This window comes from Rattus norvegicus, chromosome 3 (assembly GCF_021556685.1).
Source record: "Rattus norvegicus strain SHRSP/BbbUtx chromosome 3, alternate assembly SHRSP_T2T, whole genome shotgun sequence".
Taxonomy (NCBI): domain Eukaryota; kingdom Metazoa; phylum Chordata; class Mammalia; order Rodentia; family Muridae; genus Rattus; species Rattus norvegicus.
In genome coordinates, this window is record NC_141536.1 from 42336819 (window position 1) to 42361972 (window position 25154).

The window sequence follows — 25154 nt, forward strand, 5'->3', positions numbered from 1 at the left end:
AATGAAAGACAACTCACATCTGGGGAAGGCCAGTTTCCATAGTTACCCAAAGATGGTGCGGTGTGCCATAGACCTAGAAAAGCACCTCGGGCTGCCACTGTGCTCCTCAGAGGCTGCCCTCCTCTTACCCTCCCTGGCACTGGCTGTACAGCTCTTCTGATTGGTGAGTCAGCCCAAATGCCTTCCAATAAATCTCTTCGGTTTGTTTGTGTACAATGCAACCAAGGAGCCCAAATGAATCAATCCACCTCAGAAGCTTCTACTGAGAATCGGACAAGATGGTACACGTGAAGTAAGGAGCAAAGTCCTGGAAAATTAATACATCATCCATCAGGGTTACTCACTTTCAATACTGCAATCTGACTGGTTACCTGAGTCCTACACAGTTAAGCCGATTCCTGTTTGCTGCTGAGAAATCAGCTGCATGGAGAGGCCCACGGCTTACTCATGTCTTCAGAGACGGTGAGGATCAGATGGTGACGACTGCTCTCTGTCTGTCTATCTGTCTATCTTTCTTAAGATAATGTCTTGCCACATAGCCCCGGTTGTCCTTGATCTTGAAATCCTTCTCTCTCGGTCTCTGAACTGTTGGGATTACATAGTGCTTACACCAAGCTTAGTTGAGAAATGTCTTTACAGAAAGCAGACAAGGATGAGCTGCAGGACAGTCTGGGCTACAATATATAATATAATATGATATGATATAATGTAATATGTACTATATATGCAAAAGAAGATATTATTCCCACACAGAGAAGACAGTGGAAAGACAATGGTACAGTTAGTGTGGTGTGACCACCATTTAAGAACTGACAGCTCCTAGAAAATGGAAGTCAAAGACTATTGTTCCCTGTAATACCTACAGAGGCCAGTCAGCTACTCACAAATGGGTTCCTGGATCTCTGATCTTCAGAACTCCTACTGAATAACTTTCCACTGTTTGAAGTCATGAAGTTCATGACTTGTTATAGCAGCCACAGGAAATGGATACATTATCCTGAATAACTTTGTCAAATGTATTGAAAGCCCAGACAAGCAACTGCTAGAGCAAAGAGAAACTTAATTGGATTTGAAGAAAGTATTCAACTCTTTCCTACTTTGCTAATGTTTCCAAAAGCTAAGAAGGGTTGTCATTGTGTACTGTTATCTATTCCTGGTGTCACTCGCAGACTGCCATTGTAACCTTTTGGGGACAGTTCCTGGAGCCACACATCTTCCAGAGCTGCAGTTCCTAAAGCTGTAAAGGGGCTACTGAGGTTGACCCCAATACGAAAGCCTCCTTCCCTTCCACCATCTTTTCATGGGTGAGTGAGAATCTAACAGAATAAGTGCTTGGGGGTCTTCATGGTTTTCATCTTTCTCCTTGGGATGCATCAAGTGAGGTCAGACTCCAAGAGAAAGGACAATGCTGATGCCCCTTTCCTCTTTACAGTTCATGCCTCTTAACCCAGCAACCCCCTTTCCTTTTTCTAATACTTTTAATAGTAGAAAAGTATTTGCAAATACTATTTAGACAAGTTTCTTGCTCTACACATATTGTTGGGATACTCTCCTATTGCTCTTTCTTTCTTAGATTTCATCAGTGTTAAAAGTCTGACATTTTCTTCTAGAAACTCTTTGGTTGTATTTCATTGTCCTCAGAGGCTTGTGTGTATTTTTTCTCATTCTTTTTTTTAAAAAGTGAGTCATTTGAGAATTTCATACCATGTGATTTTTTATCACGTTCATCTTCTTCCCCCAACTCCTTCCAGATCGCTTCCTCTTCCTTATGCATCTAACTTTTGTGTTTTCCCTTTCTTTTTAAAAATTCATCAAGTTGAATCAACTCAGATTTTCTTGAATGTGTGGCTTTCCACTGGAGTATGGCCAACCTACCAGGGACTATACTCTTAAAGAAAACCTGACTCTCACTTTCCCTGAAGATATTATTTGCCAATAGCACCTTAACTGGGGATGGGAATTTGTATCCACCTCTCCCTCTGGGAGAAATTTTGTCTGGCTAGAGTTTGTACACACAGGTCTTGTGCATGCACACTTCTTTAATCCCATCACTCAGGAAACAGAGGCAGGTGGATCTCTGTAATTTCGAGGCCAGCCTGGTCTACATAGTGAGTTCCAGGACAGCCAAGGTTACACAGAGAAAGACTATCTCAAAGACAAAAGAAAGGAAGGAAGAAAAGAAGGAAGGAAAGAGGGAAGGAAAGAATGAAGGAAGAAAGGAAGAAAGAAAAGAAGAAAGGAGGAAAGGGAGGAAGGAAGGAAGGAAGGAAGGAAAGAAGAAAGAAAAGAAAGAACTGTTTCCTTGAAGTCTCCTATCTCCTCTGGCTCTTACAATCATACTGCTCCCCCTTCTTCAAGGATCCTCAAGCTTTGGAGGGAGGAATGTGATACAAATCTTTTTTTTATTTTTATTTTATTTTTTATTTTTATTAACCTGAGTATTTCTTATATACATTTCAAGTGTTATTCCCTTTCCCGGTTTCCGGGCAAACATCCCCCTCCCCCCTCCCCTTCCTTATGGGTGTTCCCCTCCCAACCCTCCCCCCATTGCCGCCCTCCCCCCATAGTCTAGTTCACTGGGGGTTCAGTCTTAGCAGGACCCAGGGCTTCCCCTTCCACTGGTGCTCTTACTAGGATATTCATTGCTACCTATGGGGTCAGAGTCCAGGGTCAGTCCATGTATAGTATTTAGGTAGTGGCTTAGTCCCTGGAAGCTCTGGTTGCTTGACATTGTTGTACTTTTGGGGTCTCGAGCCCCTTCTAGCTCTTCCAGTTCTTTCTCTGATTCCTTCAACGGGGGACCTATTCTCAGTTCAGTGGTTTGCTGCTGGCATTCGCCTCTGTATTTGCTGTATTCTGGCTGTGTCTCTCAGGAGCGATCTACATCCGGCTCCTGTCGGTCTGCACTTCTTTGCTTCATCCATCTTGTCCAATGGGGTGGCTGTATATGTATGGGCCACCTGTGGGGCAGGCTCTGAATGGGTGTTCCTTCAGTCTCTGTTTTAATCTTTGCCTCTCCCTTCCCAGCCAAGGGTATTCTTTTTCCTCATTTAAAGAAGGAGTGAAGCATTCACATTTTGATCATCCGTCTTGAGTTTCGTTTGTTCTAGGGATCTAGGGTAATTCAAGCATTTGGGCTAATAGCCACTTATCAATGAGTGCATACCATGTATGTCTTTCTGTGATTGGGATAGCTCACTCAGGATGATATTTTCCAGTTCCAACCATTTGCCTACGAATTTCATAAACTCGTTGTTTTTGATAGCTGAGTAATATTCCATTGTGTAGATGTACCACATTTTCTGTATCCATTCCTCTGTTGAAGGGCATCTGGGTTCTTTCCATTTTCTGGCTATTATAAATAAGGCTGCGATGAACATAGTGGAGCACGTGTATCTTTTATATGTTGAGGCATCTTTTGGGTATATGCCCAAGAGAGGTATAGCTGGATCCTCAGGCAGTTCAATGTCCAATTTTCTGAGGAACCTCCAGACTGATTTCCAGAATGGTTTTACCAGTCTGCAATCCCACCAACAATGGAGGAGTGTTCCTCTTTCTCCACATCCTCGCCAGCATCTGCTGTCACCTGAGTTTTTGATCTTAGCCATTCTCACTGGTGTGAGGTGAAATCTCAGGGTTGTTTTGATTTGCATTTTCCTTATGACTAAAGATGTTGAACATTTCTTTAGGTGTTTCTCAGCCATTCGGCATTCCTCAGCTGTGAATTCTTTGTTTAGCTCTGAACCCCATTTTTTAATAGGGTTATTTGTTTCCCTGCGGTCTAACTTCTTGAGTTCTTTGTATATTTTGGATATAAGGCCTCTATCTGTTGTAGGATTGGTAAAGATCTTTTCCCAATCTGTTGGTTGCCGTTTTGTCCTAACCACAGTGTCCTTTGCCTTACAGAAGCTTTGCAGTTTTATGAGATCCCATTTGTCGATTCTTGATCTTAGAGCATAAGCCATTGGTGTTTTGTTCAGGAAATTTTTTCCAGTGCCCATGTGTTCCAGATGCTTCCCTAGTTTTTCTTCTATTAGTTTGAGTGTGTCTGGTTTGATGTGGAGGTCCTTGATCCACTTGGACCTAAGCTTTGTACAGGGTGATAAGCATGGATCGATCTGCATTCTTCTACATGTTGCCCTCCAGTTGAACCAGCACCATTTGCTGAAAATGCTATCTTTTTTCCATTGGATGGTTTTGGCTCCTTTGTCAAAAATCAAGTGACCATAGGTGTGTGGGTTCATTTCTGGGTCTTCAATTCTATTCCATTGGTCTATCTGTCTGTCTCTGTACCAATACCATGCAGTTTTTATCACTATTGCTCTGTAATACTGCTTGAGTTCAGGGATAGTGATTCCCCCTGAAGTCCTTTTATTGTTGAGGATAGCTTTAGCTATCCTGGGTTTTTTGTTATTCCAGATGAATTTGCAAATTGTTCTGTCTAACTCTTTGAAGAATTGGATTGGTATTTTGATGGGGATTGCATTGAATCTGTAGATTGCTTTTGGTAAAATGGCCATTTTTACTAAATTAATCCTGCCAATCCATGAGCATGGGAGATCTTTCCATCTTCTTTTTTTTTTTTTTTTTTTTTTTGGTTCTTTTTTTTCGGAGCTGGGGACTGAACCCAGGGCCTTGCGCTTCCTAGGTAAGCGCTCTACCACTGAGCTAAATCCCCAGCCCCGATCTTTCCATCTTCTGAGGTCTTCTTCAATTTCTTTCCTCAGTGTCTTGAAGTTCTTATTGTACAGATCTTTTACTTGCTTGGTTAAAGTCACACCGAGGTACTTTATATTATTTGGGTCTATTATGAAGGGTGTCGTTTCCCTAATTTCTTTCTCGGCTTGTTTCTCTTTTGTATAGAGGAAGGCAACTGATTTATTTGAGTTAATTTTATACCCAGCCACTTTGCTGAAGTTGTTTATCAGCTTTAGTAGTTCTCTGGTGGAACTTTTGGGATCACTTAAATATACTATCATGTCATCTGCAAATAGTGATATTTTGACCTCTTCTTTTCCGATCTGTATCCCCTTGATCTCCTTTTGTTGTCTGATTGCTCTGGCTAGAACTTCAAGAACTATATTGAATAAGTAGGGAGAGAGTGGGCAGCCTTGTCTAGTCCCTGATTTCAGTGGGATTGCTTCAAGTTTCTCTCCATTTAGTTTAATGTTAGCAACTGGTTTGCTGTATATTGCTTTTACTATGTTTAGGTACGGGCCTTGAATTCCTATTCTTTCCAGGACTTTTATCATGAAGGGGTGTTGAATTTTGTCAAATGCTTTCTCAGCATCTAATGAAATAATCATGTGGTTCTGTTCTTTCAGTTTGTTTATATAATGGATCACGTTGATGGTTTTCCGTATATTAAACCATCCCTGCATGCCTGGGATGAAGCCTACTTGATCATGGTGGATGATTGTTTTGATGTGCTCTTGAATTCGGTTTGCCAGAATTTTATTGAGTATTTTTGCATCGATATTCATAAGGGAAATTGGTCTGAAGTTCTCTTTCTTTGTTGTGTCTTTGTGTGGTTTAGGTATAAGAGTAATTGTGGCTTCGTAGAAGGAATTCGGTAGTGCTCCATCTGTTTCAATTTTGTGGAATAGTTTGGATAATATTGGTATGAGGTCTTCTATGAAGGTTTGATAGAATTCTGCACTAAACCCGTCTGGACCTGGGCTCTTTTTGGTTGGGAGACCTTTAATGACTGCTTCTATTTCCTTAGGAGTTATGGGGTTGTTTAACTGGTTTATCTGTTCCTGATTTAACTTCGATACCTGGTATCTGTCTAGGAAATTGTCCATTTCCTGAAGATTTTCAAGTTTTGTTGAATATAGGTTTTTATAGTAAGATCTGATGATTTTTTGAATTTCCTCTGAATCTGTAGTTATGTCTCCCTTTTCATTTCTGATTTTGTTAATTTGGACGCACTCTCTGTGTCCTCTCGTTAGTCTGGCTAAGGGTTTATCTATCTTGTTGATTTTCTCAAAGAACCAACTTTTGGTTCTGTTGATTCTTTCTATGGTCCTTTTTGTTTCTACTTGGTTGATTTCAGCTCTGAGTTTGATTATTTCCTGCCTTCTACTCCTCCTGGGTGTATTTGCTTCTTTTTGTTCTAGAGCTTTTAGGTGTGCTGTCAAGCTGCTGACATATGCTCTTTCCTGTTTCTTTCTGCAGGCACTCAGCGCTATGAGTTTTCCTCTTAGCACAGCTTTCATTGTGTCCCATAAGTTTGGGTATGTTGTATCTTCATTTTCATTAAATTCTAAAAAGTTTTTAATTTCTTTCTTTATTTCTTCCTTGACCAGGTTATCATTGAGTAGAGCATTGTTCAATTTCCACGTATATGTGGGCATTCTTCCCTTATTGTTATTGAAGACCAGTTTTAGGCCGTGGTGGTCCGATAGCACGCATGGGATTATTTCTATCTTTCTGTACCTGTTGAGGCCCGTTTTTTGACCAATTATATGGTCAATTTTGGAGAAAGTACCATGAGGAGCTGAGAAGAAGGTATATCCTTTTGCTTTAGGATAGAATGTTCTATAAATATCCGTTAAGTCCATTCGGCTCATGACTTCTCTTAGTCTGTCGACATCACTGTTTAATTTCTGTTTCCATGATCTGTCCATTGATGAGAGTGGTGTGTTGAAATCTCCCACTATTATTGTGTGAGGTGCAATGTGTGCTTTGAGCTTTAGTAAGGTTTCTTTTACGTATGTAGGTGCCCTTGTATTTGGGGCATAGATATTTAGGATTGAGAGTTCATCTTGGTGGATTTTTCCTTTGATGAATATGAAGTGTCCTTCCTTATCTTTTTTGATGACTTTTAGTTGGAAATTGATTTTATTTGATATTAGAATGGCTACTCCAGCTTGCTTCTTCTGACCATTTGCTTGGAAAGTTGTTTTCCAGCCTTTCACTCTGAGGTAATGTCTGTCTTTGTCTCTGAGGTGTGTTTCCTGTAGGCAGCAGAATGCAGGGTCCTCGTTGCGTATCCAGTTTGTTAATCTATGTCTTTTTATTGGGGAGTTGAGGCCATTGATATTGAGAGATATTAAGGAATAGTGATTATTGTTTCCCTTTATATTCATATTTGGATGTGAGGTTATGTTTGTGTGCTTTCATTCTCTTTGTTTTGTTGCCAAGACGATTAGTTTCTTGCTTCTTCTAGGGTATAGCTTGCCTCCTTATGTTGGGCTTTACCATTTATTATCCTTTGTAGTGCTGGATTTGTGGAAAGATATTGTGTAAATTTGGTTTTGTCATGGAATATCTTGGTTTCTCCATCAATGTTAATTGAGAGTTTTGCTGGATACAGTAACCTGGGCTGGCATTTGTGTTCTCTTAGGGTCTGTATAACATCAGTCCAGGATCTTCTGGCCTTCATAGTTTCTGGCGAGAAGTCTGGTGTGATTCTGATAGGTCTCCCTTTATATGTTACTTGACCTTTTTCCCTTACTGCTTTTAATATTCTTTCTGTATTTTGTGCGTTTGATGTTTTGACAATTATGTGATGGGAGGTGTTTCTTTTCTGGTCCAATCTATTTGGAGTTCTGTAGGCTTCTTGTATGTCTATGGGTATCTCTTTTTTTAGGTTAGGGAAGTTTTCTTCTATGATTTTGTTGAAGATATTTACTGGTCCTTTGAGCTGGGAGTCTTCACTCTCTTCTATACCTATTATCCTTAGGTTTGATCTTCTCATTGAGTCCTGGATTTCCTGTATGTTTTGGACCAGTAGCTTTTTCCGCTTTACATTATCTTTGACAGTTGAGTCAATGATTTCTATGGAATCTTCTGCTCCTGAGATTCTCTCTTCCATCTCTTGTATTCTGTTGGTGAAGCTTGTATCTACAGCTCCTTGTCTCTTCTTTTGGTTTTCTATATTCAGGGTTGTTTCCATGTGTTATTTCTTGATTGCTTCCATTTCCATTTTTAATTCCTTCAACTGTTTGATTGTGTTTTCCTGGAATTCTTTCAGGGATTTTTGTGTCTCCTCTCTATGCGCTTCTACTTGTTTATTTATGTTTTCCTGAAATTCTTTCAGGGATTTTTGCGATTCTTTCAGGCATTTTTGCGATTCCTCTCTGTAGGCTTCTACTTGTTCTCTAAGGGAGTTCTTCACGTCTTTCTTGAAGTCCTCCAGCATCATGATCAAAAATGATTTTGGAACTAGATCTTGCTTTTCTGGTGTGTTTGGATATTCCATGTTTGTTTTGATGGGAGAATTGGGCTCCGATGGTGCCATGTAGTCTTGGTTTCTGTTGCTTGGGTTCCTGCGCTTGCCTCTCGCCATCAGATTATCTCTAGTGTTACTTTGTTCTGCTATTTCTGACAGTGGCTAGACTGTCCTATAAGCCTGTGTGTCAGGAGTGCTATAGACCTGTTTTCCTCTCTTTCAGTCAGTTATGGGGACAGAGTGTTCTGCTTTCGGGCGTGTGGTTTTTCCTCTCTACAGGTCTTCAGCTGTTCCCGTGGGCCTGTGTCTTGAGTTCACTAGGCAACTTTCTTGCAGCAGAAAAGTTGGTCTTACCTGTGGTCCCAAGGCTCAAGTTCGCTCGTGGGGTGCTACCCACGGGCTCTCTGCAGCAGCAGCAACCAGGAAGACCTGTGCCGCCGTTTCCGGGAGCTTCAGTGCACCAGGGTTCCAGATGGTCTTTGGCTTTTTCCTCTGGCGTCCGAGATGTGTGTGCAGAGAGCAGTCTCTTCTGGTTTCCCAGGCTTGTCTGCCTCTCTGAAGGTTCAGCTCTCCCTCGGAATGTGATACAAATCTTACATTTAGAGCTGAAACTTCAGTCTCTTATTCTTTGCACCTGGACCAGTTGTGGGTAGCTGTGTTAATAACCATCTATTATATAAAGAAGCTTCTCTGGTGAGGGCTGAGGTATGCATTAACCTATGGGTATAGTAACCAATCATTAAGAGTCAGTTTAATACTATATTAATTTAACAGCATATCTTCTCTAGAGCCTATGACCCATCTATCACAGGTTCTTGGCTAATAATGGTGCCAGGTATGAGCTCCATCTTGTAGAATGGTGCATAAGTACAACCAGAAGGTGATTGGTTTTTCCATGACATTCATGCCACTATTGCAAGAGTCAGCATGTCTTGCCAGGCCAGGCATTATTATAGTTCACAGAGTCTGCATGTGTGCATTTGTATCATATAGGCACAGAAGGATTTTAAATACATTTGAAAAGCCACATTTATTTATTTATGTGTTGTGTGTGCAAGAGTGTGTAGAACAGAGGACAAGCTCTGTGCTTTCTTCCTACCATGTGGATTCCAAGAATCACTCTCAGGTTCTCAGGCTTGGCATCAAATGCCTTTACCTTCTGAACCAATTTTTGGGCTTAGATTTCAAAATATATTAGTGACAATGGTGGGAACAGATTATCTAACTCTGTCTTGCCAAGAAGAAGGGTGAAGTTAGGAGAGGCAGATCCAGATCCTGTGATCTTGGAATTTGGGGATGGGTATGCTTTAATATTTTGATACCCATTGGGTTTCTCAGAATTGTCTCTAAAAGATGTTTGCAGACCATCTCTCCCCATCAAGAGCTAATCTGTGGACTGAAGATTGAGCTTAGCTGGTAGAGTGATTGCTTAGTATACACAAGGCCATGCATTCAATCCCTAGTACCACATCATCCAACTCTAGTAACACACACCTATAATTCCAGCACCTGGGATATACAGGTAGGAGCATCAGAAGTTCAAGCTCGTCTTCATCCATTTAGTAGTTTTAAACCCAGCCTGACCATATGAAATTCTTTCTCAAAATCAATATTAAATATACATTCTCACCTGAAGACCCTGGAGAGAATTTTCTTCACAAAGCAATACTTACTATCATTCTTTTTCTCAACCACTAGACTTATAGCTACGTGATAATTTTAATATAACACAGCCAGGGACATGTTAGAGCTTTGCTAAGAAAGGAATGGCATTCTAGACCAAAATAAGTTGTCACACTCAACTCAATGTTTTGGTAGGAACTATAGAGCCCTATTTGTGACTGGAGTCTGTGGGTGTCCCAGTTAAGCAGGCTAGAAAAATATTGGGTAGGAAATTCCTGGATTGGCATACATTCTTAAAATATAGGTTTAACATTCTCTCAAAAATCCAGAGAGATGGTAAGAGCACACAGCTAGTGTAGATCTGAGAGGATTATAAATAAATGATGTCCCAAACTAAATAGCGCTCAGATGCCATAATTTGGTAGTACAGAGTAGAAGTGGATACCTGTGTAACACTTGAAGAGTCACCAGATAATTACATACCAGGACATAATGGGAAGGACATGTAGATGTTACTGCATGTGTTGTTACTAAGCTTATGGCAATGCATGAGTGAAAGGTGTTTAGTTTAGGTAAAAGTTTAGGGACAGATTTCCTACTTAAGGAAAGGCTAGTGGTGAGCAAGACCATTATAGACTTAGTCTTAGTAGGGATGTTGCAACTCACTCTCAACTGGTCATGGCGTAGAATTGCCAGAAGCCATTAAGTTAGGATTCTAATGAATAACAGAGGACTGACGGTAGCCAAGAGCCTGACCGATAGCCACAGTGCTAGATATGATTAATGTCTTCTCTAAATTAATATGGTCTTGGGTACATGGTCCATGCTACTAATTTGGCAAAAGCAGTCATGCTCTGACCGTAAAATATGATTAGGGAGAGTTTGCATGAACAAGTCATGAACTGCGCTTTTGTCCCAAAGCTATGCTAAGTTTTGTACCCACCCTGTGGTCATATAATTTAAAGAGTTCTGTATCATCTGCACATCCCACAGGACTTCACAATGATCAATTACACCAATGATATTCTTTAATCGGGCTAATGAATAAGAAGTGACTAGTACACTGGAGAGCTTACGAAGATACATATGTGCTGGATGAGATAAAACTAGACTCTAAAGGCCTAAAGATGTCAGAGGTCCAACCCCCACCCCCTGCTGTTTTCAGATTTCTGCAGTCATGGCGTGCCAGGGTGTACCTTAAAAGTATAAGACAAATCAATGCCTCTAGTTTTTCTGCTAGCATCGCGTGATGGTTTGTATATGCTCAACCCAGGGAGTGGCACTATTAGAAGTTGTCGCCCTGTTGGAGTAGGTGCAGCCTTATTGGAGTAGGTGTGTCACTGTGTGGCACACCTCATATTAGCTGCCTGGAAGCCAGTATTCTGCTAGTAGCCTTAAGATGAAGATGTAGAATTCTCAGCTTCTCCTGACCATACCTGCCTGGATGCTGCCATGTTCCTGCCTTGATGATAATGGACTGAACCTCTGAACCTGTAAGCCAGCCCCAATTAAACATTGTCCTTATAAGAGTTACCTGTTGGTGTCTGTTTACAGCAGTAAAACCCTAATTAAGACACACAGGAAGCCCTATGTCTGGTATCAATTCTATGTACATCACAGTCTGTGTTGGGAATATTCTATAGCTCATATACCAGATGCCAAGACATGTTTTTGACATTGGCAAGGTCTCAAACACAGGAGAGCTCAGCAAACTCTGGCTATAGTGCTCACAGCTTCATTGCTTGGGCTACAAGATCCTGAAGTCCTAGACCACTATAGATTAGATTTTAATGGCAGGGAGATACAATGTGGCAATGGTCACATGAGAAGACACTCTGGGTGAATAGCAGTGCAAGCTCATAAGACTGAAGTACAGCCTTTAATTGATGGCATCCCACTGGGCAATGATAGACATGAAAGTTCTGACTACATGATACCAAGTGACTGTGCTTTCAACTGCCACAGAGGGCTGAGTTTAAGTAGATCCAGCTTTCTCAGGTTCTTGAGATCTACAGGAGTTTATTCTCAGAAAAGCAAAGTGTGAGAGCTCTGAGCATAAGAAAGACAAGAGAAAAAATCATAGCAAAGTGGAATATGGCCCAGGTCCCTAGGCTTGGGCACTGTGCAGTTGCACTTCAATCTTAGGATCATGGAGAGAATCCCATGACTGCATGGCAGGAGAGCAAGATATCCAAGCTTGTCTTACAGAGCAGGTGTGGTTGGGAATTCCTCCTAATGGATACTTTCGGGAGATTTACCCATCTGTGTACTGGGTATACTCCTAGTATAGAAGTAGCTTAGAAGACAGTAAGTAGTGCTGAAAGCAATAAGAACTATGGTGGCCCAGCTTGAGAGGTTTCAAAAGGGACTGATAGGCTAGAGACAAATGGGCAAAGAATGTGGTTGCTTTTATTTCCTTATCCCAAGATTCTTATTTGAGACCAAATTGAAAAATTAGGGGCTAATTTTGTTGGCAGAGGAGATTTTAAAACATATTGACTCCGGTTTCTAGCTGGCGCTTGGACCTCACTGATCCTGGCCCACAACTCCCTGCTCCCAAACCCCGTGGGAGAGAGAGCAGATCTCCCAGAAGTGTGGGTAATCCTGAGATTGGAGGGCAGGAGAGACCACCACTTATGCCCACCTTTGCCCACATCCTTGACCCAAGAGAAAACTGTATAGTGCCTCTGGGCATGGAAAGATTGCAGGAGTCAAGCTGCAGGAGCCCTGCAGTCCAGACTGCACCCAGATCTGAAAGGACCCGGTCAAACAGTTCCCTGCACCAAAATCCCATGAAAGGGAGAGCTAGACATTCAGAGGGGCAGACACGCCTGGGACACCAGAGGAGACTACTCTCTGCCCACATTTCTGACTCTAGAGGAAAACGCCTAGCACAATCTGGGCCCCCTGTGCACAGGGACCCAGTAGAAGCATGGGCAGGCCCTTCTGGTGGACAGGAATGACTAATACGTCTGAGAGCAGAACACTCTGTTCCCATAACTGGCTGAAAGAAAACAGGAAAACAGGTCCACAGCACTCCTGACACACAGGCCTATAGGAAGGTCAAGCCACTGTCAGAAATAGCAAAACAAGTAACACCAGAGACAACCTGATGGCGAGAGGCAAGTGCAGGAACCCAAGCAAGAGAAACCAAGACTACATGGCATCATCAGAGCCCAATTCTTCCACCAAAGCAAACACTGAATATCCAAACACACCAGAAAAGCAAGATCTAGATTTAAAATCACATTTGCTCATGATGATGGAGGACTTCAAGAAAGACATAAAGAGCTCCCTTAGAGAAATGCAGGAAAACACAAGTAAACAAGTAGAAGACCTTAGAAAAGAAACACAAAAATCCCTGAAAGAATTACAGGAAAACACAATCAAGCAGGTGAATGAAGTGAAAATGGAAATAGAAACAATAAAGAAAGCACAAAGGGAGACATCCCTGGATATAGAAAACCAAAGGAAGAGAAAAGGAGTTGTACATATAAGCATCACCAACAGAATACAAGAGATAGAAGAGAGAATCTCAGGAGCAGAAGATTCCATAGAAATCATCGACAAAACTGTCAAAGATAATGTAAAGCAGAAAAAGCTACTGGCCCAAAACATACAGGAAATCCAAGACACAATGAGAAGTTCAAACCTAAGGATAATAGGTATAGAACAGAGTGAAGACCCCCAGCTCAAAGGAACAGTAAATATCTTCAACAAAATCATAGAAGAAAACTTCCCTGACCTAAAGAAAGAGATGCCCATAAACATACAAAAAGCCTACAGAACTCCAAATAGATTGGACCAGAAAAGAAACTCCTCCTGTCACATAATAGTCAAACACCAAATGCACAAAATAAAGAAAGAATATTAAAAGCAGTAAGGGGAAAAGGTCAAGTAGACCTATCAGAATTACACCAGACTTCTCACCAGAGACTATGAAAGCCAGAAGATCCTGGACAGATGTCATACAGACTCTAAGAGAACACAAATGTCAGCCCAGGTTACTGTATCCTGCAAAACTCTCAATTAACATAGATGGAGAAACCAAGATATTCCATGACAAAACCAAATTTACACAATATCTTTCTACAAATCCAGCCCTACAAAGGATAATAAATGGTAAAGCCGAAAAAAAGGAGGCAAGGTACACCCTGGAAAAAGCAAGAAACTAATTGTTTTGCAACAAAACAAAGAGAAGATAAGCACACAAACATAATCTCACATCCAAATACGAATATAACAGGAAGCAACAATCACTATTCCTTAATATCTCTCAACATCAATGGACTCAATTCCCCAATAAAAAGACACAGACTAACAAACTGGATACATAATGAGGACCCAGCATTTTGCTGCCTACAGGAAACACACCTTAGAGACAAAGACAAACACTACCTCAGAGTAAAATGCTGGAAAACAACTTTCCAAGCAAATGGTCTGAAGAAGCAAGCTGGAGTAGCCATTCTAATATCGAATAAAATCGATTTTCAAACAAAAGTCATCAAAAAAGATAAGGAAGGACATTTCATATTCATCAATGGAAAAATCCACCAAGATGAACTGTCAATCCTAAATATCTATGCTCCAAATAAAAGAGCACCTACATACATAAAAGAAACCTTACTTAAAGCTCAAAACACACATTGAACCTCGCACACTAATAGTATGAGATTTCAACACCCCAATTTCATCAATGGACAGATCATGGAAACAGAAATTAAACAGAGACATAGACAGACTAACAGAAGTTTTGAACCAAATGGACTTAACAGATATTTATAGAACATTGTATCCTAAAACAAAAGCATATACCTTCTTCTCACCACCTCATGGTACTTTCTCCAAAATTGACCATATAATCGGGCACAAAACAGGCTTCAACGGATAAAGAAAGATAGAAATAATCCCATGTATCCTATTGGACAACCATGAGCTAAAGCTAGTCTTCAATAACAATAAGGAAAGAACGCCAATATATACATGGAAGTTGAACAATGCTCTACTCAATGATAACCTGGTCAAGGAAGAAATAAAGAAAGAAATTGAGGACTTCTTAGAATTTAATGAAAATGAAGGTACAACATACCCAAACTTATGGGACACAATGAAAGCTGTGCTAAGAGGAAAACTCATATCTCTGAGTACCTGCAGAAAGAAACAGGAGAGAGCATATATCAGCGGCTTGACAGCACACCTAAAAGTTCTAGAACAAAAAGAAGCAAATACACCCAGGAGGAGTAGAAGGCAGGAAATAATCATACTCAGAGCTGAAATCAACCAAGTAGAAACAAAAAAAGACTATACAAAGAATCAACAAAATCAAAAGCTGGTTCTTTGAGAAAATGAACAAAATAGATAAACCCTTAGCCAGACTAACCAGAGGACACAGAGAGTGTGTCCAAATTAATAAAATCAGAAATGAAAAGGGAGATATAACAAAAGAATCAAAGAAAATTAAAAAACTCATCAGATCGTACTACAAAGGCCCATATTCAACAAAACTTGAAAATCTGGAGGAAATGGACATTTCCTAGACAGATACCAGGTACCGAAGTTAAATCAGGAACAAATAAACCATTTAAACAACCCCATAACTCCTAAAGAAATAGAAGCAGTCACTAAAAGTCTCCCAACCAAAAAGAACCCAGATCCAGATGGGTTCAGTGCAGAATCAGACCTTCATAGAAGACCTCATACCAATATTATCCAAAATATTCCACAAAATTAAAACAGATGGAGCGATACCGAATTCCTTCTATGAAGCCACAATTACTCTTATACCTAAACCACACAAAGACCCAACAAAGAAAGAGAACTTCAGACCAATTTCCCTTATGAATATCGACGCAAAAATACTCAATAAAATTCTGGCAAACCGAATCTAAGAGCACATCAAAACAATCATCCACCATGATCAAGTAGGCTTCATCCCAGGCATGCAGGGACGGTTTAATATATGGAAAACCATCAACGTGATCCATTATATAAACAAACTGAAAGAACAAAACCACATGATCATTTCATTAGATGCTGAGAAAGCATTTGACAAAATTCAGCACCCCTTCATGATAAAAGTCCTGGAAAGAATAGGAAATTAAGGCCCAGACCTAAACATAGTAAAAGCCATATACAGCAAACCAGTAGCTAACATTACACTAAATGGAGAGAAACTTGAAGCAATCCCACTAAAATCAGGGACTAGACAAGTCTGCCCACTCTCTCCCTACTCATTCAGTATAGTTCTCAAAGTTTAACCAGAGCAGTCAGACGACAAAAGGAGATCAAAGGGATACAGATTGGAAAGGAAGAAGTCAAAATATCACTCATTTGCAGATGATATGATAGTACATTTAAGTGATCCCAAAAGTTCCACCAGAGAACTACTAAACCTGATAAACACCTTCAGCAAAGTGACTGGGTATAAAATTAATTCAAATGAATCAGTAGCCTTCCCCTAGACAAAAGAGAAATAAGCTGAGAAAGAAATTAGGGAAACAACACCCTTCATAATAGTCCCAAATAATATAAAATACCTCAGTGTGACTTTAACCAAGCAAATGAAAGATCTGTATGATAAGAATTTCAAGCCTCTGAAGAAAGAAATTGAAGAAGATCTCAGAAGATGGAAAGATCTCCCATGCTCATGGATTGGCAGGATTAATATAATAAAAATGGCCATTTTACCAAAAGCAATCTACAGATTCAATGCAATCCCCATCAAAATTCCAATTCAATTCTTCTGAGAGTTAGACAGAACAATTTGCAAATTCATCTGGAATAACAAAAAACACAGGATAGCTAAAACTATCTTCAACAATAAAAGGACTTACAGGGGAATCTCTATTCCTGAACTCAAGCAGTATTACAGAGCAATAGTGATAAAAACTGTATGGTGTTGGTACAGAGAGAGGCAGACAGACCAGTGGAATAGAATCGAAGACCCAGAAATGAACCCACACACCTATGGTCACTTGATTTTTCCATCCAATGGAAAAAAGGTAGCATTTTCAGCAAATGGTGCTGGTTCAACTGGAGGTCAACATGTAGAAGAATGCAGATCAATCCATGTTTATCACCCTGTACAAAGCTTAAGTCCAAGTGGATCAAGGACCTCCACATCAAACGAAATACACTCAAACTAATAGAAGAAAAAGTGTGGTAGAATCTCGAACACATGGGCACTGGAGAAAATTTCCTGAACAAAACACCAAAGGCTTATGCTCTAAGATCAAGAATCAACAAATGGGATCTCATAAAGCTACAAAGCTTCTGTAAGGCAAAGGACACTGTGGTTAGGACAAAACGGCAACCAACAGATTGGGAAAAGATCTTACTAACCCTACAACTGATAGAGGGCTTATATCCAAAATATACAAAGAATTCACGAAGTTAGACTGCAGAAAGACAACCCTATTAAAAAATGGGGTTCAGAACTAAACAAAGAATTCACAGCTGAGCAATATCGAATGGCTTAGAAGCACCTAAAGAAATGTTCAACATCTTTAGTCATAAGGGAAATGCAAATCAAAACAACCCTGAGATTTTACCTCACACCAGTCAGAATGGCTAAGATCAAAAACTATCTCGATAGCAAATGCTGGTGAGGATGTGGAGAAAGAGGAACACTCCTCCATTGTTGGTGGGATTGCAGACTGGTACAACCATTCTGGAAATCAGTCTGGAGGTTCCTTAGAAAATTGGACATTGCACTACCTGAGGACCCAGCTAAACCTCTCTTGGGCATATACCCAAAATATGCTCCAACATACAACAAAGGCACATGCTCCACTATGTTCATAGCAGCCTTATTTATAATAGCCAGAAGCTGGAAAGAACCCAGATGCCCTTCAACAGAGGAATGGATTCAAAAAATGTGGTATATCTACATAATGGAGTACTACTCATCTATCAAAAACAATGACTTCATGAAATTCATAGGCAAATGGAGGGAACTGGAAAATATCATCATGAGTGAGGTAACCCAATCACAGAAAAACACACATGGTATGCACTCATTGATAAGTGGATATTAGCCCAAATGCACGAATTACCCAAGATGCACAGAACACATGAAACTCAAGAAGGATGATGAAAATGTGGATGCTTCACTCCTTCTTTAAAAAGGGAACAAGAATACTACCTTAGGAAGGGCTAGGGAGGCAAAGTTTAGAACAGAGGCTGAAGGAACACCCATTCAGAGCCTGCCCCACAGGTGGCCCATACATATACAGCCACCAATTAGACAAGATGGATGAAGTAACGAAGTGCAGACCGACAGGAGCCGGATGTAGATCGCTCCTGAGAGACACAGCCAGAATACAGCAAATACAGAGGCGAATGCCAGCAGCAAACCACTGAACTGAGAATAGGACCCCCATTGAAGGAATCAGAGAAAGGTCTGGAAGAACTTGAAGGGGCTCGAGACCTCATATGAACAACAATGCCAAGCAACCAGAGCTTCCAGAGACTAAGCCACTACCTAAAGACTATACATGGACTGACCCTGGACTCTGACCTCATAGGTGGCAATGAATAGCCTAGTAAGAGCACCAGTGGAAGGGGAAGCCCTTGGTCTAGCCAAGGCCGGACCCCCAGTGAATGGTATTGTTGGGGGTAGGGTGGTAATTCGGGGACGATGGGGAGGGGAACACCCATATAGAAGGGGAGGGGAAGGATTAGGGGGGATGTTGGCCCGGAAACCGGGAAAGGGAATAACAATCGAAATGTAAATAAGAAATACTCAAGTTAATAAAGAAAAAAAAATTGGCTATAACAGATATTTTGTGTGGTGTTTCAAAGGGGGCGAATGAAGGGATCCCCGTGTGTGTGTGTGTGTGTGTGTGTGTGTGTGTGTGTGTGTATGAATATATGTATATATGTATGTGTGTGTATGTATGTTTGCATACATGCAGGCATATATCAGTTTGTCTGTCTGTTTGCCTATCTGTCCTGAAGCTTCTCTTGTATAAATTGTCACTGAACTGGTAGTTTACTATGTTTGGTCAAGTTAGATATTCAACTCCTCCAGCTTTTTCACTTTCTATCTCAAGAATCCCCTTCTGTTGAGCTAAGGACCGCCCACAATCCGGCTATACAAACAATGGAATGACATCCAAGCCAAAGTAGATTGCAGTTAACAAAGGATGCTTTGTTAGCTTTTTAGTCGGAAAAACTTCGTGTTTAACTGGTGCTAGCACACACAGAAAACATTGAAGAAACAGAAGAGAAATGATGCAGTGTGGTTTCTGAGGCAATGGGGGGGAGGGGATGGCGTCTTATTTAGACAACCAGGAAGGACAACCAAGTCTGGCTTCATAGACATGACCTCATGTCTATGTGCCATGGGATGGTGCTACTGGTGTCCATGAATCTTAGCGGCAATCACCCTCTGGGTGGCTACTTCTTGCTTAGGGTCTCATCTTTTTTCTAATCACCCATGGCTAGGGAATATATTAGTTGTACTATCTGGGAAATTTTTGGCTTCAGATAATTGAAGGAATAGTTCAGAGAGTTTAGAACACATACCTGAGGCTTAAAGATTAACTGACGAAGAAGTCCCTCCCACCATCCTGTCCTGTCTTCCTCAGATTTTTTTCTTCTTCTTAGCTGGCTCTTTTGTAATTGTCACAGGATGACTGTTATGGTGGCATATCCAGAAAGTGATGTCTAGGGACAGAAATGGGAACCTTCTTAGCAAAGTGCATATGTGTTTCCCTTTCCCAGACGTTAATGGCAGCTTTCTCAGCTAGAATATCTCCAAGCAAACACAGATGTGGTGGTGAATGCATCTGAATCCCAGCACTCCTAGACAGAGACAGGCACATCTCTTTTGAGTTCCAGGCCAACTGGTCTACATAGCAAACTTCAGGACTACATAGGAAAACTCTGTATCAAATAAGCAAAACCAAACCAACCAAACCAACAGCAAAACAGAAAACTATCGTATGCCTAGCAGATGGATAAGATAACATTAGGTAGATTTCTCCTGGTTTTGGCTTGTATTTCCTCATCTGTAAAGTGGGAACATAGTCTTCATGGTAAGGGTACAGAAAGGTGTAAGTGTTCTGCTGTATTTTGCTTGGTTCACACCTACTCAAGTCTCTAGTCTGGGTTTAGAGGTCATTTTCTGATAAGCAAGACTGAACGTTCTCATCCCAATTAGAAAGTTACCTTGGCCTAAAACAAAATGGACTTGTAACTAGAGTTCACTTTTCGGCAAATACTCGGAAAGAGAAGGACCAGTAAGGTAAGGAAAAACAATGGCAGGCAGTGGTCTGTGCCTGCTGTACGGAACCAAGAACCAGAACTGTGCGAGGGATGCACTGTCTGCCACGTGACTAGAGTCTGGACTACTAGGTGCAGTGCGGAGCCTTCCTGTCTGGCGTTGAGTGGGAACGCCATTGCTCCAGGTGGGGATCCAGGGCACAGATGGAGTGCAGATGCTGATTATGGGCTGGTGATAAAGTACATGAACATTCAGAATGATTTATTCTTATCCCAACTCCATTCCTCATAGGATGGCCCTGGGCACCACCACAGCCCCAAGTCTGAGCCAGCATAATAAATCAGAGTTCCTCGCTCTTCAAAGGGGTTGCTAAGTGAATGCTGAATAGAATTTGTGTTATCACGTAGCCGAGGAAAAAACACCCCGCGTTCTCACACGGAATGGACTTTCTCTAGAAACAATTAGTTTTTCCATCTCGGCTCCCCCCAGGCTTATCTCCACAGACACAGTGCCATCTACTGAAAATAGAGCACCGATAGCCATGGTACCCCAAGGGATTCCCAGGAGAGCCCCCTCTCTGTGGGCTCTGGGTCTCACCCACCTCCCAGATGGACTGGAGGGAGTAGGCGGAATCTGCAGGCTGTTCTCCTGTCACAAACTGGAATGCGTCTGTTCCCCTGGTGCTTTCCATGAGCACCAGGGAGAAGTTCCGTAGGCCCAGAGGAGCCTGACAAGACACCTACGAGATACATGGAAGTTCTTAGCCGTCAGTTCTTGCTGCCTTCAACTGACTGTAAACTCTGGGTATCCTGGAGAGGAGGCGTGCTGTTATACCAAGACTTAAGAAGGATGGCTGAGGTGTTTCTTTCCATGTACTACTTTAGCAGTGTATTTAGTTCCATTTATCCTTAAGTGAAAAGTTTTTTTACTATTTTTTTTTTATTTTTTTTTTAAGTGAAAAGTTTTAATGGCTGTCACAAGTAAGGGGTTATTAACAGAAGACTAAAGCCTCGCTGAGACGTCTATATTGTGCGTTGTTGGAACATGTTGATAACTGAGGTGACCGTGAAATCCAGTTGTGACAAATTCTTCACTGCAGTGTATTGTGTTCTCTCTGAGCGAATTTCACAAGTGGAGAGACGAAGATAAAGGGAGAAGCACACGCTCTCGGATACACCTTCTCTGGATGCGCGAAACACCTCCCACTGCTCATCCTCCTCCCTGGGAATCTAAGCTGTCAGCAGCCATTCAGAGCTGCTGTGGGGAACTCAAAGCTCGGACTTGGATTGGTTCCCATTCGATTTCTTAGCAGCGGCCAATCCCAGCTCCCTCTCCATTTGCGCCTTCAAATCTGGCCCCACATTTCCCATTGTACTGGCTGCTCCCGCCGTTCACTTCTCCTTAAAACTCATTTTTCTAAAGCAGAGGTCCCCGTACTTAAGTCAAGTACGCTTGAGATTGTGCTCTTTAAAGAGGCATTTGAATCTGAATTAGCAGTGTCTGTCATCCCCATAACCGTCGCTGCCTACTTTTAACTGCAGGTGAAGGGTGCCACCTGTGTGTATGTGGGGTGGGGCAGCTGAAGGTAGGAAGTCCCCTGGACACATCCTGGAATGTCCTGGGGTTGGGGGGTGACTGGAACCGGATGGAAGTCTCTGAACCAAAAGCAGGCAAGTTGGGGTCCTGCTTCTGGATTCCCTCCATATATCACAGTTCCAGCAAGTTTAGAAATTACAATCAAATTTTACTATCAAATTGCCAAGAGGAATCTGGGTTCGAACTTGTACCTTAGAACTGACTCTGTTACACTTGACATGATCTTGAAAAAAAAAATCACTGGCTTTTCTGACCCTCATGTTGACTTTCTATAGTTTTAGAAAAATGGACACAATATTCTCTGTCACTGTTTTTTTTTTTTTTTCCTGCACCCATGATGACTACCTTGGTCATACTTCTTCAAAAAACAAACAAACAAAAAACCCACAACTCATAGAATGAATCTATATTAAAGGGAATTATTGGGTTGGCTTGCAGATGTAGTCTGTGCAGTCTAACAATGGCTGCCTTGCACTGAGAGGGCAAGAACCGGATAGCTGTTTACTCCATGAGGCTGTTTGTCTCATCAGTCTCAGTCTGGTGCGGAACAGTGGAGGAGTCCTGAATAGCTGCTGGCCTTCAGTCTTTATTGGCATCCCCAAGAAGCTGGTTCTAATGTTGGTAAAGGACCGTCACAGCAATAGGACATATGGATGTGCTAGTGAGGGTGAGGGCACGAAGACAGAAAGGAAAGTTTCCTTCTTCTGTGCCTTGAATCTGGACCACCACCAGAAGGTGCCACCCAAATTTAGGGTGGATCTTCTTGTTTCAAATAATAGGATCATGGGACACCCTCCCAGGAGTGCCTAGCAGCCTATGCTTTTAGTTAATTCCAGATGCAGACAACCAAGACCAGATTTCATGGTTAAAATTTATAGCCACTTTCTAGAACTTCTTGTGGGTTGCCATCGGTAAAAAAAACACAGTCCCTCTGATAGACAGTGATGTCAAAATAACCACATCAATGGTTTCTTCTGCACCAAGCGGGCACATGCTTTTTCTGTCATTCACCAAGTTTACAAAGGAGCTAACAGCTGCCACTAGGCAAGTCCTGAACTTCTGCTAAGGTGATTTTAAGAATGTATATTTGGAAAACAAGTGACAGGAAGTACAAATCCTATTTATCATCCTGTTGCTCTGGGGTTCCAATTGCAATTTTGGGTAGGAGGTTCAAAAGTAAATTGATCAGGAATGTTTGGGATCCTATTGAAACAAGTCAAGCATCGTGGCTGGGAAAGATGGTAAGTCTGTTATAGATAGTAGTCATATACTTGTGATGATTCTGCATGCATTTTTTTCTTTATGGAGGCACAGTATATTGAATCATGTTTAGACAAATATGTCAGACACATCTTAGACAAAGTATCAAAGGATCTGGGTATGACAGAGAGGACATCATGTAATGACGACATTATTGTGACCAGGAGAGTGGCACACTTGAATTAATATGTGGGAGGAGATTTTATGGAAGGTAAGAATGATAATTCTGGGGCTTCAGGGGGAAGTATTTGAGTCATGGATGTGAGATTTAGCAGCTTAAAGAAATTTACTTTATGTACGTATGGATGCTTTGTCTGTATAAATATCTATATACCACTTGCATGCCTGGTGCCTGCAGAAGCTGAAAGAGGGTATTGAAACCCTGAAACAGAAATTACAGGCAGTTTTGAGAGTCCATGTATATGCCGAAAATCAAACGTGGGTCCTCTACAAGAGCAATCAGTGCTCTGAACAACTAAGCCATCTCTCCAGGCTCAACAACTCTTTTTTTTTTTTTTTTGGAGACAGTCTTACTGCATTGCCAGGGCTGGCTTAAAACTCAAGATCCTTCTTCCTCAGTCTTCTGAACGCTGAGATTACACATGCTTGGCCACTATTTTTGAAATTTTGTTGTCTCATTCATATACTCACATGAAGGCACAAGCATAGGCAGAATTCATCCTTCACGTGGCCATGAAAAAGCAGTCAGCTCTCTTATATGCCTAAATTCTTTTTTCTTACAAGGGGGGCGGTGGGGAAGTCAAACCTTTCCAAGATAGAGTATTCAAGAAATCACAGAACATTAAAAATATTCAGGGGCTTAAATCAAAATAAGCGTACTGGGAGAAGATGAAGAAACAACTTTTAAAATTGTGACTTTTAGCTCTGTGGGGTAGTACATGCCTGTAATCCCAGCATTCAAGAGGGTAGGGCAGGAGGATTTCCTTAAACATGAGGTCAGCCTGTGCTACACAGTGAGCTTCAGGCCAGCCAAGGCTACAGAGTAACACCTCATCAAAAGAACAACGAAACTTGCTACTTGTGTGGCTATTGATTGGAAACCTCTAGAAACATCCTTTTCCGTTGCTTCTATCTCCAGATCTTGCAGATCATAAAATGTACTCTTCAGATTGTAGTGCGAATTCTATGGAGTCACGTGGGCATTGCTGTCAGCTGCAAATACAGTTCTTTATTGTGGTTGCAGCCTGTTCTCCCTAAAATAAAATTCAGCATGTGTTGAATTTAAGTTTAGCCTGGCTTACTCCTCTGCCAAACAGAATGTAAGTATAGTGGATATAATACTGTGCTAACTTTCTTTTCAACATCAACCCAAATTTTGAATGTTCTTATCCATTTACTATTAAGCTTGTGTGCGGAAGCAAGATGGGTGCCTTTCAGGGCGTCGTCTTTGGCAGCACAGAAACCCATTTGGAGCTGGATCATGCCACTTCCTTAGCTGGGCAACCAGGATGTTAAAAATGCTTAGGTCACATTGTGGTTACACACTTTAAAAAAATGACTATGCAGACTGGACAGTGACACTTGGGTAACCTAGTGTCATTAATATCATCTCTCCCCGTCTAAGCTCTGAACCAATTAAGAAGCAGACAAGGCTAAGGCCTACAGGAAACTGTTGGTATTCATGAAGCGGACATTGGATGGCTTCAGCCTCATGAAGCTGAGTGCCCAAACCGTTGATAACCCTGGCTAATCTGTCTCCTCCCAGCCACAAGCACTTGCTTCTAAGCTTACAACATGCCTCACGTCTTGGAAGGAGACTTGTTTTATAAAGAGCCTGCCTTGCAAACACTGTTGCTCCCAAACCTGCCAGTGAGAGATCTCACTCCTCCCTGGGGAAGGAAGATGAGGGGGCAGAGATATCTAGCAGGGTTAAGGATTACCCAGTAGTCTCACACCTCCCTCTCAGAGCAAGGAACATTAGGAGTGGACGTGTGTTCCCTCCAACCGGCTACTTAGCACTGTGCCTGGCACAGAGAGGCATTTACTATGTGTCACCTATACCTAATATAATCTCTAAGGTTATAAATATTATTATAATAAATATAATAATTATATATAATATACATTTTGGATTTTGGTGGGGGTGGGGAGTTAGGGGGTGGGGGAAGGTGGCAAGCCTAAATAGACAGATAAAAATCCTGATACTAAAGATCCTCATATGTCAAAATACACATTTTAACCTTGTTTTTGGAGAAACATTGTTCAAGTTAGGGAAAGACCTTCTAGTCTGTATTTTCCATCATGAACTCT

The 25154-nt window shown here is 41.4% G+C and overlaps 1 long non-coding RNA gene across 1 annotated transcript; it reads left to right on the forward strand.

Moving 5' to 3' along the window:
* The first annotated feature begins 217 nt into the window (after window positions 1-217).
* LOC147995473 (uncharacterized) lies at window positions 218-24127 on the forward strand. The gene is made up of 3 exons (XR_015683517.1): window positions 218-462; window positions 1170-1304; window positions 20319-24127. It is a non-coding gene; the product is annotated as an uncharacterized LOC147995473 (long non-coding RNA).
* Window positions 24128-25154: the final 1027 nt, after the last annotated feature.